This window comes from Phyllostomus hastatus, unplaced genomic scaffold (assembly GCF_019186645.2).
Source record: "Phyllostomus hastatus isolate PE091 unplaced genomic scaffold, TTU_PhHast_1.1 phas_contig_40, whole genome shotgun sequence".
In the NCBI taxonomy this organism is placed as follows: domain Eukaryota; kingdom Metazoa; phylum Chordata; class Mammalia; order Chiroptera; family Phyllostomidae; genus Phyllostomus; species Phyllostomus hastatus.
In genome coordinates, this window is record NW_025333872.1 from 35,345,594 (window position 1) to 35,369,301 (window position 23,708).

At 36.1% G+C, this 23,708-nt stretch overlaps 1 pseudogene; it reads left to right on the forward strand.

Annotated features, from left to right (window-relative positions):
- Nucleotides 1-357: 357 nt before the first annotated feature.
- On the forward strand, nt 358-16,733 carry LOC123821808 (annotated as a pseudogene).
- Nucleotides 16,734-23,708: the final 6,975 nt, after the last annotated feature.

A 23,708-nucleotide genomic window follows, 5' to 3' on the forward strand; every position in this document is an offset into this window, starting at 1 on the left:
ACAATAAATTTAAAAAATAAAAACATAAAATTGTAAGATATATAATAATTTGACATTCCCATCTAGTTAATTAGCACATCCACCACCTCATACATTTACCTTTTTTTGTGTGAGAACATTTAAGTTCTACTCTGTTAGAAAAACTCGATGATAACAATACAGTGCTACCAACTATAGTCACCATGTTTTATATTAGTTCCTCAGAATTATTCATCTTATAGCTGAAAATTTCTATCTTTTTATCAGCCTCTCCTAACCCACCTTTTATCCCAGCCCTCAGCAACTACTTTTCTACTACTGTCTCCTACAATGCATTTCATTAAAAAAAAAAGACAACAGAGCTTGGATGCTTTCAGCATGGCAGTTTTTGCAGGCCCAGCCTAGCAGCTCCTGTCCCTGAACTCGCAGAGGGAGGCCAAGTTTCACAAGGAGATGGCTCAGGTTCGCAGGCGCACAAGCAACAGAAGCAAGAAAAAGAAAAACTTACTCCTGGAGTAATTTATGTGGGCCACCTACCTCCAGCACTTTATGAAACCCAGATCCGAGAATATTTCTCCCAGTTTGGCACTGTTACAAGATTCAGACTGTCCAGAAGTGAAAAAACAAAAATGAAAATAGCAAAGGCTATGCCTTTGTGGAGTCTGAATCTAAAGATGTTGCCAAGATAGTTGCTGAAACAATGAACACCTACCTTTTTGGTGAAAGACTCTTAAAGTGTCATTTTATACCACCCGAGAAAGTACATGAGGAACTTTTCAGAGAGTGGCATATTGCATTTAAGAAGCCATCATATCCAGCAGCGTAAAGGTATAATCAGAATCAGACACTTCAAAAGCTGTGGATGGAGGAGCGATTTAAAAAGAAAGAAAAATTACTCAAGAAGAGATTAGCTAAGAAAGGAATTGGTTATAACTTACCTTCATTGATTTTACATAAAAAGGGAAAAAGCTGTGCTTCAAACCTTGATCTTCAGAAACCCACAAATAGCCAAGTTTTACCGAAGAAGGGAAACAGGTTTCAGTCACATGTAACACTCCTGAGAAGACTGAGCAGCCAGGACCCCACACGTTTGTACACCAACATTTTTGGAGAAATGAAAATCTGAAGTGGCTGAAATGAATGACAATGAAGATAATGAAATAGTTTTCAAACACCCCTTAACTGGCATAAAAGAAGAAACTAAAACACCTACATGTTCAAGGAAAAAAGACAAAGAAAAAGCCATTAGTGGTTCTGAATATATCAGGTATAATTTCAGAAAATGTGATTTTATTATAAGGGCTGGATATATTTTGTTTTGTTTTGGTTTTGTATTTAAATGGATAGAGTGCAGCTCTTGACAAGATCAGAAGAAACACTGTTGGTTCATGTCCGCAAGGAAAGGAATCAGTAATTGTGGCTTGCCTGCCGTAGCTGAAATGTAGGAGTGCACACACCACCTTACCATAGCCAACCTCACAGTGCCTCTGTCCCAGTCTCTTCTAGTTTTCTTTGCAGATTTCATCGCTGTCTCTAGTGACTCTCCCTGGATAGAAGGGTCACTATTAACTGCAAGTTTAAGTACTAAACTGCAGTGTTTGTTGTTAGCACCAAATAAAGAAAATAAAACCTTGGGAAAAAAACCAAAACAACTATAAGCTTATCTGGGGGATTTCTTTGCTACATATTTCTGGGCTCATTATCTGTAATCGTTTTTTAAAGATGTATACTTTAAAGGTCTTATCCGTTTCCGTTTTTTCATCTTAAGTATTTTTTATTTAAAAAATTCTCAAAATTCCTGGCTGGCGTAGCTCAGTGGGTTGAGTGCAGTCTGTGAACCAAAGCATCGAGGGTTCGATTCCCAGTCAGGGCACATGCCTGTGTTGCAGGCCACGGCCCACAGCAACCACACATTAATGCTTCTCTCTCTCTCTCTTTTTCCCTCTCTTCCCTCTCTAGAAATAAATAACTAAAATCTTTTAAAAATTATCAAAATTAATATAGTGAGCATTAATTTAAAATTATTATACAAATGAAATAAAATTCTTATGTTCCTTTCCCAAATCTATTCTTTTCACTCAATAATATCAACTATTATCAGATGTGGTTGCATAATTGCCATGCACTTCTTATTTTTTATATATGTACTTTCTCATTAATGTATAATATTGTTTTATATGTTTTAAAACTACATTTATTACACCTTTATATACACTATGCACATAAAATGTGTTTCTCTTAATATAATGCTTTTTACTCTTTTTCAGTTTACTGAGATATAATTGACACGTAACATTGTATAAGTTATATGGCATAATGATTTTGGTTTACGTTTACATACAGTACTAGGAAGTGATTACCACAGCAAGTTTAGTTAACATTAATCTCCTTTTGTCATTACACACTTTTTCTTCTGCTGAGAACTTTAAAGATCTACTTTCTTAGCAACATTCATATATACAATATAATGAAGTACTATTAACTATAGTCACCATGCTGTGTATTGCATTCTTGGAATTGATCTTAGAACTGCAAGTTTATACTTTTGACCACCTTCATACACTTTCTCAACTTCCCATACCTTTCCTCTAGCAACTGCTAATCTAGTCTCTGTATTCATGAGAGTGTTTTTTTAGATTCCACATATGAGAAAAATCACACAGTATTTGTCTTTCTCTGATTTACCTCACTTAGCATAATGCCCTCAAGCTTCATACTTGTTTAGTCTTACTGTGTCAAAACGGGTAGGTTTAGTTCATTTTTTCAAACTGATGCATAGTAAGCCATTGTCTAAATGTACAGTAGTTAATTTTTTTCTTCTGTTAGGCTAATTTAGATGTTTTTGGATTTTTTATTATAATCAATGCTCTATGAACATTATTGTATTATTGTATATTTTCCAAGAACACATGCACAAAATGTTCTCTAGGGTGTATAGTTAGTAATGAAAGATTATAGTCAACTTTACTGGATAACATTAAATTATTTTCCAAAATGAGTGTATGAATTTACAAGCTCTCAACAATGTAGAGAAATTTTCATTGCTTTATTACCTCATTTACAATGCCATTGTGGCACTTAAATTTTGCTGATGCAATGGGTGTGAAGTTATATTTCCTGTAATTTCTATTCCCGTAGTATTTTACTCATTACTAACGAGGTTGAGTAGCTTTTCATATATTTGCCAGTTGTCTATATTTCCTCTTCCATGAATTATTTTTATTGGGTTGCTTATGTTTCTTACTGAGAAATAAGAATTTGTTAACTTCTATGCCTGCTAATTTTTCATGGTATATGTCTTTCACTAACTGCTTATTTTGCTTTAATATAATAAGCTCCCAGTTCATCCATGCTGTCACAAAAGGAACATATGAACATTTCTTGGTGGAATCTTTAGTGTTTGCTATGTATGAGATCATGTAAACTTATAACAGAAAAAATTTTACTTCTTACTTTCTGATTTAGATATTTATTATTATTATTTTTCTTGTCTCATTGCTCTGGATAAAATGTCTAGTACTATGTTGAACAGAAGTGGTGAGAGTGGGCATTCCTATCTTGTTCCTTCTTTTTTTAAATCCTAAATAACAGCTTTATTGAGGTATAATTGTTATACAATATACAACATATACTTAAAGTGTACAGTTTAATAAGTTTTGATGTAAATTTATATACTCTTGAAACCATCACCACACTTGGATAATAAAGGATTGCAAGGGAGCTTAAAGCAACTTTCGTGGGTAATGAAAATTGTTCCTTCAGGTTTAGAAGACATTGTTTTAGTTTTTTACTACTGAGTACAACATTGGATGTGGGATTATTATGTTGATGTACATTATTTCTATATCTATTCATTGAGTTTTTATTTTGAGGAGATGTTTGAATTTTGCCAAATGGTTTTTCTGTGTCTATTGAGATCATTTGATTTTCTCATTCATTCTGTTAATATAGTGTATCACCTTTATTAATTTGTGTATGTTGAACTATTTTTGAATCCCAAGGACAAATTCCACTTGATTATGGTTTATAATCTTTTAAATATGCTATTGAATTCAATTTGCTAATATTTTGTTGAGGATTTTTCATCTATTTTCATGAGGGATATTGGGTCTGAACTTTCTTTTTTTTGATGTCCTTGTCTGGATTTGACATTTGGCATTATGTGGTAATGCTTATTGAATGAATTTGAAAATATTTTCTTCTCTTCAATTTTGGAGAGTTTGGGAAACATTGGTGTTAATTCTTTTTTAGATGTTTTGTAGACATCACTGCTGAAGCCATCAGGTCCTGCACTTTCCTTGATTAGGAGGTTTTTGATTAGTGATTCAATCTCCCTACTTGTTATTGGTCTGTTCAGATTTTCTAGTTCTTCATAATTCAATCTTGGTAAAATGTACATTTCCAGGAATTTCTACATTTATTCTAGGTTATCCAACTTGTGGGAATATAATTATTTATATAGTAGTCTACCACAATCTTTTTTAATTTTCTGTGGAATTGCTAATAATGTTGCCCTTTTCATTTCTGATTTTGAGTTTTCTTTCTTTTTATCTTAGTATGGCTAAAAGTTTGTCTAGTTTGTTTATTATTCAAAAAACTCAGTTTTGTTTATTTTTCTATTGTTTAGTTTTCTTTTTTTAAAGATTTTATTTATTTATTTTTAGAGAGGGGAAAGGAAGGAGAAAGAGCGGGAGAGAAACATCAATGTGTGGTTGTCTCTCACGTGCCCCCTACTGGGGACCTGGCCTGCAGCACAGACATGTGCTCTAGGCTGGCAATCAAACTGGCCACCTTTGGTTCGCAAGTTGGCACTCAATCCACTGGGGCACACCAACCAGGGTTGTTTTCTATATTTTGTTTATTTCTACTCTAATTTGTATTATTTTCTTCCTTCTTCTAACTTTAGACTTAATTTGCTTTTCCTTTTTTAGTTTCTTAAAGCATAATATTAAGTCATTTATGTGAGATCTCTTTTTTTTTGGTTATTTTTGTTCCCCCCTCCCATAGGTGGTTGTAATTTTCTTCTCAGTAATTTTCAGTATTGCCCAGAGTGTTTTTTTCTTTTCTTTTTATTTTAAAATATATTTTATTGATTATGCTATTACTGTTGTCCCATTTTTACCCCTTTATTCCCCTCTACCCTGCACACCCCTCCCACCCTCATTCGCCCACCTTAGTTCATGTCCATGGGTCTTACATATAAGGTCTTTGCCTTCTACATTTCCTATATTTTTCTTAATCTCCCCCTGTTTATTTTCTATCTACCGTGTATGCTACTTATTCCCTCTAACTTTTCCCCCATTTCCCCTTCTTCTTCCCCGCTGATAACCCTCCACGTGATCTCCATTTCTGTGAGTCTCTTCCTGTTCTAGTTGTTTGCTTAGTTTGTTTTTGTTTATGTTTTTTAGGTTCGGGTGTTGATAGTTGTGAGTTTGTTGTCATTTTACTGTTCATATTTTTTTCTTTTTCTCAGATAAGAGAAAAGAGGAGAAAATTTCTCCCTTTAACATTTTATATAATAAGGGCTTAGTGATGATGAACTCCTTTAACTTGACCTTATCTGGGAAGCACTTTATCTGCTCTTTCATTTCAGCTTTGCTGGATAGAATAATCTTGGATGTATGTTCTTACCTTTCCTGATTTTGAATACTTCTTTTCAGCCCCTTCTTGCCTGTAAGATTTCTTTTGAGAAATCAGCTGATAGTCATTTGGGAACTCCTTTGTAGGTAACTGTCTTCTTTCCTCTTGCTGCTTTTAAGATTATCTCCTTATCTTAAATCTTGGGTAATTTAGTTATAATGTGTGTTGGTGTGTGCTTCCTTGGGTCCAACTTCTTTAGGACTCCCTGAGCTTCCTGGACATTCTAGAAGTCTATTTCCTTTGCCAGATTGGGAAAGTTCTCCTTCATTATTTTTTCAAATAAGTTATCAATTTCTGGGTCTTCCTCTCCCACTCTGGCATCCCTATGATTTGTTTTTTGTTTTTTTTAAAGATTTTATTTATTTATTTTTAGGGGGGAGAGAGAGAGAGAGAGAGAGAGAGAGAGAGAGAGAGAGAGAGAGAGAGAGAGAGAGAAACATCAGTGTGCGGTTGCTGGGGGTTATGGCCTGCAACCCAGGAATGTACCCTGGCTAGGAATCGAACCTGGGACACTTTGGTTCCCAGCCTGTGCTCAATCCACTGAGCTATGCCAGCCAGGGCTATCCCTATGATTTGGATGTTGTAGCTTTAAGGTTGTCCTGGAGGTTCTTAAGCCTCTCATAATTTTTTTGAGTTCTTATTTTTTCATTCTGTTCCTATAAAATGTTTATTTCTTCCTTCTGCTCCAAACTGTTGATTTGAGTCCCCATTTTCTCCCCTTCACTGTTGGCTCCCTGTACATTTTCCTTTATTTCACTTTTCTATTTTGTGACCATACTCAACCATTTCTATGAGCATCCTGATTACCAGTGTTTTGAACTCTGCATCTGATAGGTTGTCTATCTCTTCATCACTTTGTTGTATTTTTTCTGGAGATTTGATCTGTTCTTTCATTTGGGCCATTTTTTTTTTGTCTCGGTGCACCTGTTACATAGTAAGGGGCAGAGCCTTAGGTATTCACCAGGGTGGGGCAACCCACATCACTGCATTGTGGCACTGTATATGGGAGAGCGGTCTAATAGGGAACAGTGCCACTTGTTCAGCTCTCCACTGGCTTTCAGTCACTTCTACTGCTACCCACAAGCAAATTGTGCCCTATTGGTACTGATTCCCAGGTTGGTGGGTTTGTGTACATTCTAGGACCCTGTGGATTACTCCAGCAAACTTTCCTAGAGGCTGAGTTTCTTCCACTGCCGCAACCCCACAGGTTTTTTCAGTAAGAGATTTTGAGGCTTTATTTCCCCACACGGGAACCCTGGGTTGTACGGTGTGTCTCTCTCCCCAGTTGTTCCTCCCGGTTTATCTGCACACTAATGTGGGACTGTCCACACTGCTAGCTGCCACTTTGTTCTTCAGCTACTACACCAGTCCTCCAGTGGCCACCTTGCCATGCATCCTCTGCCGTGACGGCCCATCTCTGTCCCTCCTACCAGTCTGGATGAATGTTTCTTATTTAACTCTTTGGTTGTCAGACTTCCCTACAGTTCAATTTTCTGGCAGTTTTGGTTATTTTTTGTTTTTAAATTTGTTGTTGTCCTTTTGGTTGTGCGAGGAGGCACAGTGTATCTACCTTTGCCTCCATCTTGGCTGGCACTTTTTGCTTCTTTGATGTAAGCATTTATCACTTCCCTTTTAGTATTAAATATTTTTTTCTTTTATAATTTTCCTTCTGTTATTAATTTCTAATTTCACACCATTGTGGTTGGAAAAGACACTTGATATGATTTTAATCTTCTTAAATTTATTATAATTTGTTTTGTAGTATACCATGTGGTCTCTCCTAGGGAACATTCCCTGTGTACTTGAGAAGAATCTGTATTTTGCTGCTATTTGCACGAAAAGTTGTGTATGTGACTATTAGATCTATTAGGTCTATAGTCTGATATTTTTGTATTATTTTTCTCTGTGGATGTTCTATTCATCGTTGAAAGTGCATTGCTCTTTGTTTCTCCCTTCAGTTCTATTAGCATTTGATTTATCATTTTGGGTATTCCTAATGAGTTGACTCTTTTATCATTATATACAATGTACTTTTTTTGTCTCTTATATTTTTATTTAGTCTTTTTTTGTCTCATATAAGTATAGCTATCTTTTGTTTACCATTTGTATGAGATACATTTTCCTTCCCTTTGTTTTTATTCTCTGTGTGTTCTTAATCTAAAGCAAATCACCTGCAAACAGCATGTAGTTGGGTCTTTTGTTTTTAATCTATGCAAACACTTGAAATAATTTGACTTGGGGTTTTAATTAATTTATAATTTATGTTTAAATGTATTATTAATGAGGAAAGTATACTATTGCCACTTTGTTAATTTATTTCATCTTTTATGTTCTTGTTTTTTTACTGTCTTTCTTTGTGTTTTGTTAGTTTTGTAGTGATTTTGTTTGATTTCTTTCTCTTTTTGTTTTTTTATAATACATATGAAGTTATGTCCAGAAAGTATCCAGTCATGCACTATGAGAAATAGAGACATTTACTGAAGAAGATACAAGATATAAGAAACATTGTATGCAGGACAATGATGTCTTAGTCCCCCTCAAAAGAAGTGCCTTGGGACCTCACACAGTTCTCCCAGTGTCTCTTCTACTGTTTAAACACTGCAAAATCCTTTTTTGGAATCACCATTAGCTGCCCCATTGTATTCTCCTGAATCTCATTGATGCTCTGAAATCTCTTCCCTTTCAAAGGTGATTATAGTTTTGGGGAAAGCCAGAAGTTGAAGGGTGCCATATCTGGGCTGTAGGAGGGCTGAGTCACCTTGGTGATTTGATGTTTTGCAAAAAAACTGTTGGGAACCGCCCTGACTGGTATCAGAGGCTGAAACCCCCACCTAGGCTAAAGCTAAGGGAACGCCCTTGGAACCGTGAGCCAGCAAGGAGACAAAAGCTTATCTCCCTGGCAGGAATGCTGCTTCTGCTGCTTTATTCATAACTGAACCCCAAAAAGCTTGGTCGGTTAGCCAAAGACGGGTAAGATTCCCCACGGGGGGAACGACCTAAGCCAGGCACGATCACTTTGGGAGGCCCCCCCCAAAAGAAGGACTTGGGGGGCTGCAGCAAAAGGGGGTGATGGACCCTTGCTCCTCGGCTTTGACATAGCCTGAGTTCTCAGCGTCTGGGAGAAAATCTCCTTATCTCTTGGTTGCCTTAGTTCCCTTGCTCCACCTAAGCCTGAAACAATGACAGGGTGGTGCAGCTCCGTACTGAGAAGTGTGGATTCCCCAGGGTGATCAGGCCTAAGAAAGAATATGTAAATTACTGTGAAACCTCCTTTGTTTAGAATGCTCTCAGTTGAATGAGAAGGGTCTTAGGAGGAAGTTATTTTGTTCCTCAGTCTTACAGCTCTTTGACCCCCAACTCAATAGACCGGCAGAGTTCTTTGTTTTCTATAGTTCCTTACTTCCCCCTAATGAGTACTGTACTTTACCTGAATTATTATGCAAAATGAGCCCAATAAAAACAGGTATGGACGGTAAATCAGCGTGCTCCCCACTAGGGGGGGTGGCCATTTCGTCCCTACTTCCCCACAGAAACTAGTTTGTCTCTGTGCATGTGTCGTTTTTTCTCTCGTGTTTATCGTCGAGCCATCCACAGCGTTCCGTGGTTACTGCTGGCCGGTGACCCACGCGCAACAAAAAACTCTGCACAAGACATGAGGCATGAATGGACGTATTGTTGTAATGAAGCTGCCAATCACCAGTGCCCATAGTTGCAGCCATTTTCATCATATTGCATCTCTCAATTGCCTTAGATTATTGAGGTAGTGCTCCTTATTCATTGTTTGGCCTGGAGGGGTGTACTCATGATGGACAACACCTTCCCAATCAAAAATACAGTTAACATGATCTTGATCTTGCTATGACTCTGTGCTATACTTTTATTTGCACTGCACTCATCACATCATCCTGAAAGCCTTCTGAATGATCCAAATAGTTTCTGTGGAGGAATGTTTAAGCTTAAGGTAAATTTTGATGTAGATTTGTTCCTCTACTTGTTTAGTCATTTTGAATAAGAAGGCTACACAGTACACTTGCTCAATGGTGTCTCCCACCATCACTTACTAGTATAGTGAAGCTGTCATTGTTCACACATGCACATTCTGGTCTACTATCCTTGGCTGCCAAGTTACATCAGTGTTGCACAAACTGTTCTTATTATATTAATAATGGCTGGGATTTTTCCTGACAGATCTTGTTTATCATTCCATTCTCTTCTGAACTGCAAGGTTTTTGCTAAGAAATCTGCTAATGGTTTTATGGGGGTATCACTGTACATGATAAGTCTTTTTACATTATCAAAATTTTCTTTTTGCCTTTGCCTCTCAGCAATTTTATTATGTGTTTTTATGTAGACTGCTTTGTATTTCTCATGTTTGGAATTTCCTGGGCTTTGTGAATCTGGATATTCATATATATATTCATTTCTGCTCTAGATTTGGAGGGTTTTGCCATTGTTTCTTTCAATAAGTTTTCTTCCCTTTCATTTCTCTCTTCCCTTTTGGGGGCTTTGATGATGTACACATCATATTTGTTCACCTAGTGGTTTCCCCTAATTCATTTAGGCTTTTTTTTTCACCTCTTCATTGTTTTATTTCTTGTTCCTCTGACTGGATAATTTCAAATAACCTCTCTTCAAATTAATTGATTCTTTTGCTGTATCAACTCTGGTAAGCTGAAGCTCTATATTGGATTTTTCAGTTCAGTTATGGTATATTTCACTTTCATAATTTCTGTTTGGTTCTTTTGTATGATTTGGGTCTTTTTTATATTCTCATTTTCTTCATGTATTCTTCTTCCCATTTTGGTTTAGTTGTCTGTGTTTTTCTGCAGCTCACTGAGTTCATTAGGATAAATATTTTAAATTCTTTCTATGAACTTCATAGATTTCTGTTTCTTTTCTATTGGTCACTAGAAATTATTTTTCATTTGTTAGTGTTATATTTCCTTGATTCTTTGTGTTTTGTTGTAGCTTTGTGTTTGTGTGTGCATATTTGAAGAAGCAGCCACCTCTTTCAGTTTTAAGAACTGACTTTAGCAAGGAAAGATTTTAACCAATCAGTCTGGCTAGAGATTCTAAATGTCTCTCAAGCCGTTTTATGGGGTATGCACATTCCACTCTCTCCCTCCTTCCTGGGAGAGAAGTTGCAGGACTGTATGTCTTCCAATTCTGCTGAACTATGCTGGGTACTGAGAGCCACCCTTCTCTTCACCCAAGGACAGTGCACTAAGGTACCAGGACATTTAGCACAAGTTCCACTTCTCTTCATCCTGAAGAAGTGTCTTGGTTGTGTGCCTCATTTCACTCCTGCAGATGCAATCCATCTGCTAAGAACTGCACTGTTTTCTGAGATTTGTGCCTTCTGCTGGAAATTGCATCATCTGCTGAGATCCAGACAGGCTGCTGAGATCTGTAGTATCTGCTGAGTTCCATGCCATCTGCTGAGGGATGAGCTGGGTTTTTTGTGCTGCACCCACTGCCAAGAGCCACCCATGCCTCTCCTTTGTTCTTAGCTGCTCCAAAGCATTCTAGCTATGCCAAATTCCTCAGTACTCTGGGTGAAGACAGGCAGGAGAAGATTTCTCAGGCAGCATTCCAAAAGGCTGGGTATGTTGAATGTACCTTTTACTCTTTCTTTTCCCTGCAGGAGAAATTATTGGCAGCAAGGATATTTCTTGATGTTTAACTCTGTCAACTTAGAAGAGAGGAAGACACAGGTAAAGGTAAAGTGCTTTTGTTACTTGTTTCAATGTGGTTGCTTAGTCCCATGTTTTTCTGGGATACTGAAACTTTTTAACTTGATTTTGAAGTTGTCATAAAGGTATTTTGGTCCATATGTTGTTGTTATGTTGTTGTTATTTTGGGAGGGGCAAGGATCAGAACCTCCTCTTCTACCATCTCCCTGACATTAGTCCCTTTCTTCAAAACTTCTCGAGATATATGTTTGTCAAAATTCCTCTCCCACTTGTATATGGAACTTTATTATTTATGTAAATTCTGCTCCCAGCAATATCTCCTGTGGGCCCAGGGCGTCCAGCATGTTCTGATCATCACACAGTCCCCTTTGCACTTGCCTGAAAATTGGAGACTTTGGAGATTTTCCCTAATTTGTCAGTTGACTCTTTCACTGAAAGAAGTGAGGAGCCCTTAGAAATTTTTGTTTTCTAGATCTTAATCTGCCAGAAGCCCTCTCTGTCTTTCTTCTGCTGTTCTCACACAACTTGTCTTCCTCCACAGCTTTTCACATTGCTTTTGGATTGGCCTTGGTTGCTCACATGCTGAGGCTCACAAAAATATCCCCTCAGTAACTTTTATGGTAGATGTTATTTTTTTCTGTGCTAGTTGTCCTGTCTCTTTTTAAGAAAGGATTGGGAATATTCAAAGTGCCACTGCTGCAATGATCTACTCCCTTCTACATATGACTTTAAAAAAGAAAAATATTAAGTATTTTAAAGGCACATAAAACATGCATAACACAATAATACAAGACAAAAGGATAATTTGTTTCATTTAAAAGCTCCTCTGGAAAGGGCTGTTTAGATCAGATTAGAAGCTGAGAAAATCTAAGCAAAAGAGTCAATCAATATCTTGGTTTGGAAAATTAATGAATGGTGTCAGAGGCCAGAAACTTATAATTCTAGATGTAAAATTGGGAGATATTACCTAACACAGAAGATTTATAATTGAATTGTATGTCAGAAACAATAAGACAGTAATCTAATATGAGCTCAACAAATTAAGGACAGCCAGAATTCATGTGGGCAAATAGACAAAGTCCTAAAATAGTGGGTCATTGTAAATTGAATTGCACGATGCTGAAAATAATCTAGGAATATAAAAATTCACTGCCTAAATAACCCTGTCTAAGCCCGTTGCTAGCATGTTAAATTTTTTAGTCTCACATATTTACCACATAATTTAGGTTGTTGGACTACTTCACTGAAGTGTTCACATTGACTGGCTGCCTCCCTATTTCATAACCTGTTAAACTTTATGGTACTATACCAAAATGGTTTAGTTCAAGAGACAAACAAAAACTGCTTAATTTCACAACAAGGTAAAACCATTAATAGCTAAGTAGTAGGATGTGTCAGAACAAAAAAAAATGAAAGAAAAAGATGTGTAGTAACTTGAGAAAATTTTAAAAAGTATTTTACACCAAGATCCCAAGTGAAAATTATTATTTGTTTAATTTACTTGTTTTAGTGAGGAGGGAAATGAACAATTTATTATGCAACAACATTGTAGCGATCTAATATATAATCTATGTTTAAAAACTATAACATTTAGAATCACAAGGATACATTTGCAATACTGTTTTAAATAATGGACAAGATTTCAAAGGAGGATAGTAAGAGCAGACAATAAGAGAAGATCCCATTAGGCTGGCAATATTCCAGTATATAGCAGTTTTGTTCTATCTTTTACATACATTCTTTCCAAAATATCGGAACAATGAGAAGGTAAGGTCTGCTATTAAAGTTTAAAAATCATTCAAAGCATTCTGATTTTGGAGCTTCAAAAGTCAAACTTGGACCTGGTTTTACTTCAGTTTTAAGAAGTATTGCATAAAAAATTTATATTTGTTTATTTAGCAAAATTACTAAGGTAAAATCTTCATTCTGACAGTTTCTCTTAATATTCAGAAGTATCCACATGAATGCTCAGGTTGGTTAACCAATCTTATGTAATAAATATATAAAATGTAGACACCCTCATGGAATTAACATTATAAGTGACTATCAAAATTTTGATTCATGTTGTACTTATTGATGTATTTGTTTATTCTTGGTTGTTTCCTTATTTTTTAGTAATTTTTATGAAAATTGGAAAATCCCTTGAAGTTATTTATGTCTATTGTATATATGTGGTGGAAATATTATATATTGTATCTCTTCTTGTCTTTGTGTTCAGTGATTTCATATCAGATATCTGAAGTCAGCCATAGTGCTAGTATTTATACCACAAAAATCAGTAAATGCCACAAACAAGAACATCTTTTCTTTCCCTTTCATTTCCCTTCCCTTCCCTTTCCTCCCCTTCCTTCCTCTTCACTTCCCTTCCTTTCCCTTCCCCTCCTTTTTCTTCTTTTTTGTTCCTTACCCATCCTTCTGGCAATCTAATTGTTAGGTATTTACCAACAAACCACTATGGGGATCAAGAGTATGGGATGCCCAATGATAACAATTAATTTCCAAAAATCAATATATTTATCATAAAGGGCAAAAATGACATGTTAGTAATAAGAATTTCTTGAGTTTCAGGGATCTCTAACAGTGGATAAATTGATCCTGGTGTCCCTAGAGGTGGAAATACTGGTTAGTCAACTAGAGCATTGCATGAAAAAAAAAAAAAAACCCTTTATATTCGGCAGCCAAGAACGTGACTTGACCAATTACAATGGAGACTCACAACCATGTAAATTTTTAGACTTAAAGCCCTTTGACTGAAGAGGACAGTGAGTTTCTTTGAGGATAGACTATGTATCACTGCTGCCAGTACATAACCCAGTCTTTCTCCAAAGGGACCTCCAGCTGTTTAATAGAGGGACTCTTCACTGGGAAAAAAAAAAAGAAAGAAATGCCCAGATCTCTTAGATGACACTAGACACTAGTTCTGAATTGGTGCTAAAATCTGAATTAGTGCTACAGCTGTAGACCATGAATCAAAGCAGGGCTTTAGGGAAATCAAGTGATAGAGTCTTAGCTCACATTCAGTTCGCAGTGGTTCTAGTTGTTTTTCCAGTTCCTGGATATATAACTGGAATAAATAGAATAGAAAACTGGCAGAATCATTACATTTTCTTTCTGATCAAATGATTGATGGCCATTTTTGTAGGAATAACTAAGTGGAAACTCCTGAAACTTTCTCTTCTTGTGAACATTGCATTCTGTTCCATAGCAGAAGACATTTTTTGCAGGAATTGTAGAAATTAACACCATTACATCTTGAAAGAAGCAGGGTGGTGATACCTGTCACATCTACATTTACTCATAAGTTTAATCAGTTAGCCTGGGTAGAAGATGAGTGAATCTTAGAGAATATCTGTATACTACTATTAACTTAATCAGATGGCAGCTTTAATTACAGCTTCTGTTCTACATATACCACTCATACTAGGAAAATCTGCATGGCCCCTTCTGCTTGGTACATGTCTGTTGAGCTGAATAATGTCTTTTTTCCTGTATCTATTTGTGGGGACCACCAGAAGAAGATTACTTATAATTTTATAGGGCTAAAAGTACACCTTCATGGGTTTGGTTCAGACATACATCTATTATCCTTCTCTCTGTTGTAACAGAATCCCTAGAGATTTTGTTACTTTGACATTTCACAAAATTTCACATTAGTCCTTTCCATTGACTGCATTATGTTGATTGGATCCTATGAGTAGAAATGCAAGCACTTTAGGTGCCTTAATAAGACATATCAAACTAGACAGTGGGAGATCAATTCCACAACAGTGTAGGGGCCCTCCAACTTAATAATATTTCTAGTTTTATGGGTTTTGGTAAATGTCTGGAATATTTTGACACATCCCTTCATATTGAAGATCAAATTGGTGTACTTAACACAATCTACCTTGAAAAAAAGAGGCATAATGTTTGGTTTGCATTTCTTGATTTGGGTGACAACATACACCACTTTAAACAGTGTTACTTTAATAAATCAACAGTTATCTGTAAGAATACCAGTTTCTCCTGGAAGCTAGAACTTTTCAGAAAGTTAAGGCTTCAATAAAAGTTGCCCTAATACTTGGGTCTTTTGATCCAGGAGATCCAAGGATACTCAAAATGTCCATCGCAAACAGGAAAGCTGATTGAAATCTCTGTCACCCTGGCTGGTGTGGCTCAGTGACTGAGCTCTAGCCTGTGAACCAAAGGGTCTCTGGTTCGATTCCCATTTGGGGCACATGCCAGGGCACATGCCTGGGTTGTAGGCTAAGTCCCTGGTGGGGGCGTATTAGAGGCAACTGCTCATTGATATTTCTCTCCCTCTCTTTCTCCCTCTCTTGCCCTCTGTCTAAATAAATAAATTAAATCTTTAAAAGAAAAAAAAAGAAATCTCTGTCATCACCAAAAGGACAATCACAGCACAAACTTTGGAGTAATTCAGTGCCTTTCCCTGCAGGTAACTAACCTAATTTTTGGAAAGAGTTTCTGGCTTATTAGTGGGCCTTGGAAAAGACTTGGGTCACTATGGGACCTGAGATTACCATTACTAAGTGAGTATTTTCTGCCCAACTTACCTGCAGTTTGGGTGTATCCAGTAGCAATGTATCATCAAGTTGAAATGGTATTTAATAGACTCAGGCATGTTCAAAAAGTATAAGCTGTAATAGTAGAAGACTCGCATTCCTTTGACACTGATTTATTTTATATCATCTCCCCTCCTTTAGTCTGTGTCAATGATCTATTGCAGTGTTACTACTAGTTGACAGGGAAAGTAAAAATTTGAGACTGGTGAACAATTGAGTCTTTACAATATGCTCTTACATAAGCTAAAAAGACTTAGCTAGAATATTGCAGGCCTACTCAAGAGTGACCCTAAAGGACAGTGGTAAAGAAAATCTTCTAGTGGGAATAAGTTCAAGCAGAACATTTGGTAGTTCACTTTGTCTGGTGTAAGATATCCATAAGTATGGATATACAGTGATCCATGGCCAGTTGTTAATGACTTGAGTGGATGTGTGGCAATTCGGAAGAGATCGGATTGCAAGGCTCGTGACAAGAAAGTCTGGGTAAGAGGTATGTGGATGGATTTTTAAAAATTAGAACAGATTATGAATATATTTGTGTCCAAAGTGAATACTCATCAAAAGTATCCACAACAGAGGAGAATCTTAATTATTAGGTGGACAAAACTGTAGACTTTGTGGATGTGCCACATTTTTTCCAGATCTTGGTTAAAGAATTCATTTGAAAAAAAAGTAGCCAGAGGGGGAGGCAGGTGGAAAGTATCCCTGGAGATGGTGTGGAGGCTATGCATGGGTTTCACAACATGGGATTTTCCTTACCAAGCCTGACCTGGATAATGCTGCTGCTCAGTATCCCGCCTGTTACCAACAGAGCACCAGTTACGGCACTATTCCTCGATGTAACCAGCTAACTACTTAGTCAGTTACATTGGATTTCTTCCACGTTGAGTGAGAGAGGTTTATCCTTATAAGATATTCTGAATACACATATTCTGGACACAGATTTACCATCCTTGCCTGTAGTATTTCTGTAAGTACCACCATCCCTAAACTCACAGAACTTTTCAACCACTCTCATGAAGTCCCCACAGCACTGTTTCTGATCAGGAAAGTCATTTCACAACAAAGAAAACTCAGCAAAGGTTTCATACCTATGAAACTAACTTATCTTACCACAGACCTGATTATCCAGAAGTTGCTGAAGTAACTGAAAGGTGTAAGGGCTTACTGAAAAATCAGTTAGATTGCCAGTTGGATGACAAACCTTGAAAGAAATAGATTGTGTTTCAGGATGCAGTATGATTTAAATCAGAGATTATCTCATGTTTCTGTGTCCCCCAGAGCCAGTATATGTGCTTGGGTCTGGGAATCAAGGGTAGAAGTGTAAATGTTTTCTTACTCTATTCTACCCAATGAATTGAACAAAATAAAAACATTTACCAATATAAATAATAAATAAATAATTAAATAAATAAATAAATAGGGATAACATATTTTTAAAATAATAAAATGCCAGCCAATGAATTTAAAAGGAAAAACAGAATTAGAAAACTATTATTTGACAATAATGTCAGCAATAATTCAAACATGAAATAACAATGGGGGTTATAAAAAAGTTTGATGAGAATGACTATATAGACTCAAATACCTCTTCACAAAATGTATATTATTAATTACAAATGGTAAAATAGTGACTTTACAGTGAAGGAAAATTGACAGGCATGAGCTTAACCAAATGGTCAAAAATAACATCATCAGTAATGGGATCATTGTGCCACCTGATAGGATACAATGAGACAAGATATAGAAGTATGCTTATGTAGTATTCCTATAAAAATGCTTAATATGAAAATATTCATGAGGATCACTGGCTCATGTGGCTCAGTGGATTGCATGTCAGCCTGTGAATCAAAGGTCACTGGTTCAGTTCCCAGTCATGGTACATGGTACATGGTACATGGTACAGGGTACATGATTGTGGGTTGCAGGCCACAATCCCAGTGGGAGGCATGTAAGAGACAACCACACATTGATGTTTCTCTCCCTTTTTTTCTCCCTCCCTTCTCCTTTTTTAAAAATAAATAAATAAAATATTTTAAAAATGCTCATGAGGAAACCTTTGACTAATGCAACTCAGAGGACATTCTATAAGGTGCTAATGCCATGCAAGTTACAGAAAGCCTGCAGAAATGTTCCTGGTTGAAGGAAATCAGAAAGACGTGATAATTAAATCCAAAATGTGTTCCTGAGGAGGATCCCTGTGCTATAAAGGGCATTGTAAAAATTGAAGAAACTTGAATGGAGTCTGTAATTAGATGGCAGTAGTGTATCAGTGTTAAATTTCCGAGTTTGACTGTAGTATGAGTCTTATAATAATATATCCTTGTAAGAAGAATTACATACTGAATGATCAACATACAGGAATGATCAACATCATGTTTCCAACTTACAAGTGTTTCAGAAAAAGTACTTTTTGTCCTATTATAACTGTTGTATAAATATGAAAATATTTCCAATTAAATATTATTTTTTACATTTAAGTAACTGTATAATTATATATTGCTGATTTTCGAGTTTTTGTTAAAATAGAAATTTAACACACAGGACATAGTTTCATTTTATTTAACTACTGTAGGAAATTGTTCAGCACCTTACATAGATTTAGAGATCTATGTAGGAATACAAAGACATTTTTTACCCAATTTCAAGTTCATAGCATATGGAAGTGGGGAGAGCAACAGGGAAGAGAAAGGAAGAGAATGGACACTAACCACAAATTAAAACTAATTTTGACCTCTGCTAGTCTTCAGTCAGATTACTAGCATCATAATAATTGTCACAAATTGCCACAATCTTTATCATCAGTTGCTGAACAGTGTAAAGTTCTATCAAGTTGCTGAGAACATTATTAATAATTCATAATAATCTCTCCTTAATTCAGGATAGAAATTATGAAATATAAAAGGTAGATGAAACTAGTGGGAAAACTTTTCTCTAAGATGCTTGACTGTCTTTAAAATAAATTATATCTACATTATGCCCTGGCTGGTGTAGCTCAGTGGGTTGAGCATGGACCTGCAAACCAAAAGGTTGCAGTCAGGGCCCATGCCTGGGTTGCAGGCCAGGTCCCCGATAGGGGGCTCATGAGAGGCAACCACACATCAGTGTTTCTCTCCCTCTCTTTCTGATTCCCTTACCTTCTGTCTGAAAATAAATAAAGAAAATCTTAAAAAAAAATTATACCTACATTTAAATGTTATTCCATTTAACCCTTTTTATTAAGGTTGTAATAAAGGCAAAGCTATTTCGTATTCTGCTCTCAGGTCCTTATATTTTTATGAAAAAGAATAGGAGAATGGGGAGAAAGAGAAACTATTTAATAAAGTAAAACAACTACTAATTGATCAGTTCTCAGTCTTTGTTAACAGCATATAGTTCAAGTTTGTCATTTATCTAATGTGTCCCCCAGCTGGGGTTGGTCAGAAGTTTCCTCAAGAGTATTTTCTTGCTAAATATTTTAGCATGAATATCACAGAAGTATACTATGTTTAACTACTAGAATTCTATCAGGTGGTACAAGATTTTGATTTATCCCATTAGTAATAATGTATAATTTTGATTATTTTTTTTAATCTTGTGTCTGCCAGTGTCTCCACTCTAAAGTTCTTGTCAGGACTAGTTTTTCTCATGAGCTTTTGGGCAGTGGATTGAGCAAAGAAAGTGACATATTCATGTAGTCTTTCATTTGGTCCACCTGATAATTAAGATTTTCCTCTGCTGTGGGTCTTTTTGGGGGGTATTGACATTAGACACAAATATATTTGTAATCTGTATCCATATGATTAGTGTAATTGAAACCATGTAATGTTCCTTGAGTTCATGAATTAAAATTAATAAAGATGATTTATGAAGTTTTAGAAATGAATGAATCCATATTTTAATTCCCATCCATTGTATCACACAAGAAGGTGAGGATAAAAGCTTCAACACATTTGAAATCAACAGGCCATGTCTTTTGTGACCTTGGAAAAGTCATTTATTCTTACAGTGCCTAATTTCTACATTTTCAAATTAAGCAAGTGAACAATCAAGAAATAAGCATTTTTATTTAGAGTTCACTATATACCAGCCATTTTAGTAAGTTTTGAACTATATTACTTAATTTATAACTAGTGAAATATGTAGATGGTATCACCCTCATTTTATAAGTATGGTTATTAACACAGAAAGAGATAAAGAAATTTACCATTTTTGATTACTGAGTACAAGGCAGAGCTAGGATTCAAGGTTAGGAATGTCTAACTTAGAGTGCAAGCTCCAAATCTTACTCCACTTCTTTGTCAACTTACCCAGGATCCATTTCAGCTCTACCAGTTTTTGAATTTCCATGAATAAGAAAGAGCAAATAGAGATGAATTTTGTTATGTTGCTTCAAAGTCAAGTAATTATATTGTGTCCAATAAAATTTTTCTGTCCTTTCCTTCAACATTTTTTAAGTTCTATTTGTAGTTCTCTGTCCTCCTTTGCTCTTAAACATTCAAAACTGGTTTTAATCTTTTTGCACGTGTTGTAGCTTGATTCTGTTGGCGATCTCTCCTGAAATCTGTAGTAATACAACAGTGTCCCAGATCAGTTGACAGCTTTATGTAGAAATTTTATGTTTGTCAGCTTTAGTCTAGAAAAGCCCAGAGGACATTTGTCTTCTGCCAAGTAAGGTCCTCCCAGCTTCTCTTCTTCCACATTAATAAATGATATACTGTGACCTTCCACACTCTTGCACTCTTGGGCATGTGATTTCAATGACATGCTCACTCTACTTCCCCAAGGGTTGCTGCTGATCTTAAAACTGTTATAAGAGTTTTCACATTTAATTTTTCTGTCTGTTACTTAAGTTATTTTTAAATACTTGTTTTTACCCTGGTTCACATCTCTAAGGACTTGCCATGGGAACATCTGTGATTCATGTATTACAATGGATTTGGGGGAAAACTTGAGCCAGGCAAAAGGAATCATATTTATTTATCATGCTAAGAATGAAGGTATTTATGTATTAATACTTTTACCTATTTTTGTACTTTTAAAATAGAGCTGACTCGATATCACACATTACAACAAAGCAAAGCAAAACACTTTATTGAGGAATGCTTTATTTCTTGCAAAAGATGTGATCTTTTGGTGTAAAAGTTTTAAGAATTATGGGGATACAGAAGCTTCACTCCAAGATGTTCCTCTGTGGTATGCAGATTATTTTGAGCTAAAGGCAACCAAAGACCCTGTGGGCTCATAATAAACTTGTACTTCTCTCTTAAAGAATTTAAATTAGGGGCCTGGCCCCTAATTAGAGTTATCGCCAGAAATAACTTTTCTGACCTATCTAAATGGCAGGGCAAACTACCAATTATTGAACATCTGCTCTTATCATCCTGCAAAGACCTTCCTCCCTTTGAAGCAGCAAGGTGCCTCACCTCACCTTTAGTTCAGGGTACCATACATACCTCATTTCCCTTTCTATCTTTAAACCTCTTGTGTATGTGGCTTCTCTGACTCTCTCATGTATGTGTGATTCCCATGCATATGTATGTAATTAAATTTGGTTGTCTTCTCTTGTTAATATCTCCCATGTCAATTTAATTATTAGAAAAACTGGAAGAACACTGGAAGGTAGAAGATTTTTTCCTCCCCCACACAATCAGGACTTTATAAATCTTCATTTAAAAAGGCTTAGCATTTGCTTCATATGAAAATAAAACACAGCCACGATCATTTTTTATTGTAAAAGCACTATATTATGTTGAATATTCTAAACAGCATTTCCTTTTCATTGGTTTTTAAGGTGGCATGTACAACTGTGTTTATGGAAAGAGCATAAGTAAATTTCACATTTATTGCTGTGCTAATTTTATTTAACTTTTACATATAAATTAAACCAGTACTTTGTGTTTTTTTATTTATTTTGAAATAGTAAAATTTGGAGGAAATATTAGTAAATACTGGCCTGCTTTGCCAGATTTCAGTGGCTGGTTGGATATAATTCATTATTCAAACTGAAACACCTTTTGGAGTAAAGGGAGGCACCGCCCTGACAGGACAATAGGTGTCCACTGGGAAATGCCAGGCCAACTGGCATCAGTGTCAGGGAGGAAGTCCAGATTGTTTAGGCTAAGTGGCCTATATAGCTGTGCCAACACTTCTCACATATTGTTGGGTATGAATAAAATTCCTTCTTTCTTGCTACACACTTTAGTCTCAATAATGCTCCTGTCTTGAATTGATAAACAGTAAATAAAATGAAGCCACTATTTCATATACAAAGATTATTTGAATTATTTTTCCATAGGGCCTCAATAGGGTAATTCAGAACCAATGGCAAGAAAAGCACTTATTTAAGAGAATTCATATATACCAGAATGGGTTCAGACCTTCTACCCTCGTCTGAACCCATTACTGCTTCCTCTATGACTTATACATTTTTCAGTAGTGTAGAATAAGTCAGAGCATTCCCAGTAGAAATCAACCATTAGGTCACCTTGATGTTGAACTTCTAGCCTCCAGAATTGTAAGAAAATAAATAAAATACAGTGTTATTTTCCACATAATACTGAAAAAAGTAATATGACCATGCTTGTGGAATGTAAGTGGCACAGCTACTTTGAAAAGCAATATGGCAATATCTAGGAGACTTGCAAATGTGTATAACCAAATATCCAAAAACTTATGTCTGAAAACATACTCCATAGGAAGAGAGTATACCTCAGAAAGTATTTTTATCGCAGAAATAATAGTAATCTTGGAAAACTTAAATCAGTCTAAATATCTATTAATAATGGCTTCAGATCCAGCAACATGGGAGATGTTAAAAATTATGTTGAATGAAAATGGAAAAATGTGACTTTTTCTCTCATCAAATTAGGGGAGTTTTCCATCATTACTTTTTCAAATAGGTTTTCTATCCCTTGCTCTTCGTCTACTCCTTCTGGTAACCCTATTATATGGATATTATTACGTTTCATATTGTCTTGCATTTCTCTTAATCACTCTTTGTTCTTTCTGAGCCTCTTCCTTTTTTTTGCTCTTTCTGATTGTTTTTTTCTACTTTGTCCTCCAATTCACTGATCCAATCTTCTGCTTCATTGATCCCGGTTTTGATTCCTTCTACTGTGTTCTTCACTTCAGAAATCTGCCTTTTGACCCAGCAATTCCACTGCTGGGATTATATCCTAAGAACTCTGAAACACCAATCCAAAAGAATCTATGCACTCCAATGTTCATAGCAGCACAATTTACAATAGCCAAGTCCTGGAAGCAACCTAGGTGCCCATCAGTAAATGGATGGATCAAAAAACTATGGTACATTTACACAATGGAATTCTATGTAGCAGAAAGAAAGAAGGAGCTCCTACCCTTTGCATCAGCATGGATGGAGCTGGAAAGCATTATGCTAAGTGAAATAAGCCAGGCAGTGAAAGACAAATACCATATGATCTCACCTATAACAGGAACCTAAACAACAAAACAAACAAATAAGCAAAATGTAGCCAAAGACACTGAAATAGAGACCAGGCTGACAGTGACCAGAGGGAAGAGGAGAGGGAATTTCAAGGGAGAATGGGAAGGGTTTACAGGAACAAATATAAAGGACACATGGACAAAAGCTGGTGGGGGTAGAAATGGGAGGGAGGTGGGGAGGGATGGGTGGGTGGGCTGGGATGGGAGTAAAGGACAGAAAACTGTACTTGAACAATGATTAAAATAAAATAAAAAAAAGAAAATGGAAAAATGGAGGATGGTGCATATAACATATTAATATGTACTGCTTAGGAACACATAAGGTAATCTTATAGTAAATAGATTACAAGAATTTTATAAAAGTCCAATGGTGGTTGCTTCTGGGGAA